Source organism: Orycteropus afer, unplaced genomic scaffold (genome assembly GCF_000298275.1).
Source record: "Orycteropus afer afer isolate SDZICR_OR568_19922 unplaced genomic scaffold, OryAfe1.0 scaffold00238, whole genome shotgun sequence".
NCBI classification, from domain to species: Eukaryota; Metazoa; Chordata; class Mammalia; order Tubulidentata; family Orycteropodidae; genus Orycteropus; species Orycteropus afer.
In genome coordinates, this window is record NW_006921825.1 from 3,074,333 (window position 1) to 3,081,000 (window position 6,668).

Genomic DNA, 6,668 nt, shown 5'->3' on the forward strand with positions numbered 1-6,668 from the left:
ACCCTTAGGATTTTGGAGCAAAGCCCTGCCATTCTCTGCAGATAATTACTCTCCTTTTGAGGAAAAGTTTTTGGCTTGTTACTGGGCCTTAGTAAAGACTGAACACTTAACCACTGGACACCTATTCACCATGAGGCCTGAGCTGCCTATCATAAACTGAATGTTGTCTAACCCACTGAGTCATAAAGTTGGATGTGCAAAGCAGCACTCCATCATTAAATGGAGGTGGTATATAAGAGATCAGGTTTGACCAGGACCTGAAGGCATAAATAAGTTGCATGAGGAAGTGGCCCAACTGCCCACAGTCTCCACTCCAGTCACATTATCTTCTCTTTCCCAGTCTGCATCTATGGCCTCATGGGGAGTTCCTTATGATCAGTTGACTGAGGAAGAGAAAACTTGTGCCAGTTTACAGATGGTTCTGCATGATATGCAGGCATCACTCAAAAGTGCACAGAAGTGGTACTATAGCTCCTTTCTGGGACCTTCCTGAAAGACAGCAGTGAAGGGAAATCCTCCCAACTGGCAGAACTTCAGGCTGTGCATCTGGCCGTTCACTTTGCATGGAAGGAGAAATGACCAGATGTATGATTGTATACTCCTTCATGGGCTGTGGGTTGGGAAAAGCCTCCAGCTAGATGTTTGATCCAGGAACTTGGAAGAGGACATAGGATTGAGGGATGTCATTGCTGATGTCAGATGGATCTTGGCTGAAAGCAATGAATATCAGAAAGATGTTTACCTGTGTTTGATTGATTGTGCACAGACATTTGACTGTGTGGACCATAAAAAATCATGGATAACATTTGAAGAATGGAAATTCCAGAAGACTTCATTGTGCTCATGAGGAACCTGTACATAGACTAAGAGGTAGTTGTTCGAAAAGAACAAATAAATACTGCATGGTTCAAAGTCAGGAAGGGGGTGTGTCAGGGTTGTATCTTTTCACCATACTTATTCAATCTCTATGCTGAACAAATAATCCGAGAAGCTGGATTATATGAAGAAGAACGTGGCATCAGGATTGGAGGAAGACTCGTTAACAAGCTGCAATATGCAGATGACACAACCTTGCCTGCTGAAAGTGAAGAAGACTTGAAGCACTTACTGATGAAGATCAAAGATTACAGTCTTCAGTATGGATTATGTTTAACACAAAGAAAACAAAAATCCTCACAAATGGTCCAATAAATAACATCACAGTAAGTGGAGAAAAAACTGAAGTTGTCAGGGATTTCATATTACTTGGATTCACAATCAACACCCACAGAAGGAGCAGTCAAGTAATCAGATGCTGTGTTGCAGTGAGCAAATGTGTTGCAAAAGATCACTTTAAAGTGTAAAGAAGCAAAGCTGTCACTTTGAAGACTAAGGTGTGCTTAACCCAAGCCATGGCATTTTCAATTTCCTCTTACGTGTGTTGGACAATGAACAAGGAAGACCAAAGAATGGATGCATTCGAATTGTGGTGCTGGCAAAGAATATGGAATGTCCCATGGGCTGTCAGAAGAACAAACAAATCTGTCCCAGAGGAAGGGTAGCCAGAACGCTCCTTAGATGCAAGAATGGCCAGACTTCATCTCACCTACTTTGGTCATATTATCTGAAGGGATGGGTCCTTGGAGAAAGACATCATGCTTGATACAGTGGATGGTCAGAGAAAAAGAGGAAGACCTTCAACACAATGGATTGACACAGTGGCTGCAACAATGGGCTCAAGCATAGCAAGGATTATGAGGATGGTGCAGGACTGGGCAGTGTTTCATTCTGTTGTACGTAGGGTTGCTAAGAATGAGAACTGACTCAATGACACCTTGCAACAGCAACAACAAATTTGTTGCTATTGAGTCAATTCCAACTCCTGGAGACTCCATGTGTGTCAGAATACAACTTCACTCCATAGACTTTTAAATGCTGTAATCTTATGGAAGTTGCTTACCAGGCTTTTCTTCTGCAGCACCAATGGGTGGATTCAAACCAACAAACATTTGATTAGTAGCCAAACTGTGCCACTCAGGGACTTTGTTGTTGTTGTTGCTATGTGCCATTGATTAGCAACCCTTTGTTTTTCAAATAATGAAACAGGAGCTACGAGAAGTCAAATAACTTGCCCCAAATTACCCTGCAAGTTGTTGGTAGATCCAGGACTAGAATCTTGCATTAATTCCAAAACCAGTCAGCAAGCACTATGTATACTGTCTGTGAGGTAGCTAGCTGGTGTATCCAGCCAGGTGCTCTTCATTTCTGAGATTTCTTTAAATGTTTCAAAGACCACTGTTTCCATAAAGGAATAGTATGGTTTCATAGTATAGTAGAGGAGCTCTGGTGGTGTAGTGGTTAAAGCATTTGGCTGCTTTAACAGTTTAACAAAAGTTTGGCAGTTTGAACCCACCACCTGCTCTTCAGGAGAAAGATGGAGGCAGTCTGCTTCCATAAAGGTTACGGCCTTGGAAACTCTATGGGACAGTTCTACTCTGTCCTACAGAGTTGTTGTGAATCGGAATTGACTTGATGGCAGTGGGTTTGGTTTTTGGGGTTTTACTCTCTTCACATTATCAGTATCCTAAGGGTAATCAAGCTTTGACTATACATTTGGTCTCTTAAAAGATACTTTAAGTAATATATTATTAAGTAATAATATTATATTGTTATATAATATAATATTATAATAAGGAGTTCTGGTAGAACAGTGCCTAAGGCATTTGAATGATAACCAGAAGACTGGCAGTTCAAACCCACTTTATAGAAGCAAGAGGAGGCAATCTACTTCCGTAAAGATTTGCCACCTTGGAAACCCAATGGGGATCATTATGAGTTGGAATCGACTTGATGACAGTGGTTTTGGTTTTTTATATTATTATTATTATATTATATATTATGTTAACCATGCCATACATTAGCTGTAAGCCATGGTAGTATAGTGGTTAACTGAAGTTTGAACCCACCAGCCATTCCGTGGAAGAAAGATGTGGCAGTCTGTCTCCATAAAGATAAAAGCCTTGGAGACCCTATGGGGCAACTCTACTCTATTCTGTAGGGTCACTGTGAGTCAGAATTGATTCCATGGCAACTGGCTTGATTTTTTGCTTTATATATTAGGCATGCTCAGGCATTATATCACATATATTATAATTATCATTTACACACACACATATGTATATAGTACTTACCCTATAAGTAAGATGATAACAAATAATATTGCTGTTGTTATTAGGTGCTATTGAGTTGGTTTCAACTCATAGTGACTGCGATAGTTGGAGCTGTGTGTCAACTTGGCTGGACCACAATTCTGTGTGGTTTAAGCAATTGTGATGCAGGTTGTTCCCATGATGGGATCAGATGTATATGCTCTGAACAGCCAATCCATTGAAAGGGAGTTTCCCTAGGGGTGTGGCCTGCTTCCAGTATATTTATGGACATCCGGAAAAGAGACACTCTTCTATGGACCAGGATTCTGTTGTGCTGGCTACAACCGTCTGCGAGCGAACAATCCACCATTCGGCCTGGAGATCTTGGATTTGTCATTCGTTGGAGTCAACAGCCAGTATACTGCCTGCAACCTTGAGCTCGTCAGCCCCTGTACCTGCGTGAGTTGGGAAAAGCCTCCAGCTTGACATTTGATCCAAGAATCTGGGACTTGCCAGCTTCTATAAGTGTGGGAGCCATTTTCCTAAGAGAAGTTTCTCTTTCTCTCTTTCTCTATATAATCTTTCCTGGTTTTGCTTCTCTAGAGAATGTAGTCTAACACAGTGACCCTATGTACAACAGAATGAAACATTGCCTGGTCCTGCACCATTCTCGGAATCGTTGCCATGCTTGAGCTCATTGTTACAGCCACTAAAAAGAAACCAAATCAAACCCACTGCTGTCAAGTCAATTTTGATTCACAGTGACCCGTATTAGGTTTCCTAGGTGGTAAATCTCTATGAAAGTAGATTGCCCAAGTCAATTCATATTGTTGAGGGTCTTCCTCTTTTTCAATGACTCTCTACTTTACCAAGCATAATATCCATCTCCAGGTATTGGTCCAGTCTGACAACATGACCAAAGCATAAAAGAAGTTTGGCCATTCTTGCTTCTAAGGAGCAGTCTGGGTGTGCTTCCTCCAAGACAGATTTGTTCTTTCTTCTGGCAGACCATGGTACATTCAATATTCTTCACCAAAACCACAATTCAAATGCATCAATTCTGCAGTCTTCCTTATTCATTGTCCAGCTCTCACATGCATATGAGGCTATTGCAAATACCATGGCTTGGGTTAGGTGCACTTTAAAGAGCTCTTTTGCAGCAGAGTTGCCCAGTGCAATACAACGTCTAATTTCTTGACTGCTGCTTCCATGGTGGGTGTTGGTTGTGGATCCAAATAAAATGAAATGTTTGACACTGTCAATCTTTTCTCCATTTATTATGGTGTTAATTATTGGACCAATAGTGAAGATTTTTGTTTTCTTTATGTTAAAGTGTAATCCATCTGGACTGTAGTCTTTGATCTTCATCAGTAAGTGCTTCAAGTCTTGTTCACTTTCAGCAAGCAAGGTTGTGCCATCTGCATATTGCAGGTAATTAATGAGTCTTCCCTTCCTCCAGTTCTGATGCTGTGTTCACCTTCATATAGTCCAGCTTCTCAGATTATTTGTTGAGCATACAGATTGAATTACTATGGTGAAAGGGTAAAACCCAGACACACACCCTTTCTGATTTTAAAACATAGTGTCCCCTTGTTCTGTTTGAATGACATCCTCTTGGTCTATGTCCAGATTCCTCATGAGTACAATGAAGTGTTCTGGAATTCCTATTAGTCTCAGTGTTACCCATAATCTGTTATGATCCACACAATAGAATGCTTTTGTATCATCAATAAAATGCAGGCAAACATCTTTCCAGTATTCTTTGCTTTCAGTAAAGATCCATCTGACATCAGCAATGATATCCCTTGTTCCACATCCCCTTCTGAATCTGACTTGAATTTCTGGCAGTTCCCTGTCCATGTACTACTGCAACGATTTTTGAATTATTGTCAGTGAACTTTTATTTGCATATTAAATTAATTATATTGTTCAATAATTTCCACAATCTGTTGGATCACCTTTTTGTTTGAATGGGCACAGATATGGATCTCTTCCACTTGGTTGACCAGGTAGCTTTCTTCCAAATTTCTTGGCATTCTGGATGTGCCTCTGGAGCTGCATCCATTTGTTGAAACATCTCAATGGGTAGTCTGTCAATATCTGGAGCCTTGTTCTTGCCAATTCCTTTAGCACAGTTTGGACTTCTTCCTTCAGTGTCATTGGTTCTCGATCATATACTACCTCCTGAAATGGCTGAGCATCAACCAATGCTTTTTGGTACAATGACTGTGTATTCCTTCCATCTTCTTTTGATGGTTCTGTATCTTTCAATATTTTGCCCATAGAGTCATTCAATACTGCAACTTGAGGCATGATTTTTTTCCCCAGTTCTTTCAACTTGAGAAATGCTGAGTGTGTCCTTCGCATTTGCTTTTCCCACTCCAGTTTTTTGTACATTTCATCATAATACTATACTTTTCCTCTCAAGCTACCCTTTGAAATCTTCTGTTCAGCTTTTTTATTTCAACATTTCTTCCATTTGCTTTAGCTACTCTCCATTCAAGAGCAAGTTGTATAGTCTCTTCTGACATCCATTTTGGTCTTCTTTTGGTTTCCTGTCTTTTAAATGACTTTTTGGTTTCTTCTTGTATGATGTTCTTTTTTTATTATTTTAAAAATTTACTTAACATTTTGATTCTTTTTTTAATGCATTTTACTGAAATATAATTTAAGTACAGTGAAATACACAAAACTAAAGTGACATGGGTCAATGCATTTTTTTTTTTGCAGTGTTCACTTCTCGCCCCTCCCACCCCTGGCAACCAACAAAGAAAGTTTCCCTCCATATATATACCTTTCCTTGACCCTCCACAACAATGAACTAATACTATATTTGTCCTTCTATGATTGACTTATTTCACTCAGCATAATGTCCTCCAAGTTCATCCATATTATGTGGTGTTTTGCAGACTCTACAAAACACTAATTCTACTAATTCTTTAGTGTTGCATAGCATTCCAGTATGTGTATGTACCATAGTTTGGTCATCTACTCTTCTGCTGATGGGCATGTAGGTTGTTTCTATCTTTTTGGTATTGTAAATAGTGCTGTGATGAACATGAGCGTGCATGTATCTGTTCCTATCCTGGCTCTCACCTCTCTAGGATATATACCTAGTAATGGGATTGCTAGAACAAATGGTATCTCCAATGCCAAATTTCTAAGGAATCGCCATATTGCTTTCCACAGTGGTTGTGTCACTTCACCATTCACACAAGCAGTGTATGAGAGTTCCAATCTCTCCACATCCCCACCACCATTTGTTATTTTCTGCCTCATTGAACCTTGCCATCAGTGCTGGGGTGAGATGGTGTATCTCATTGTTGTTTTGATTTACATCTCTGTGAAGGCCAATGACTGTGAGCATCTCTTCACCTGTCCACCTGAATATCCTCCTTGGTGAAGTGTCTATTCATGTCTTCTGCCCATTTTTCAATTGGATTGTTAATTCCTTTGGTGTTGAGGTGTTGGAGTTTTCCCAATCTTAGATATAAGTCCCTTGCCAGATATGTAATTATCAGCAAATACGAATTTGTTGCT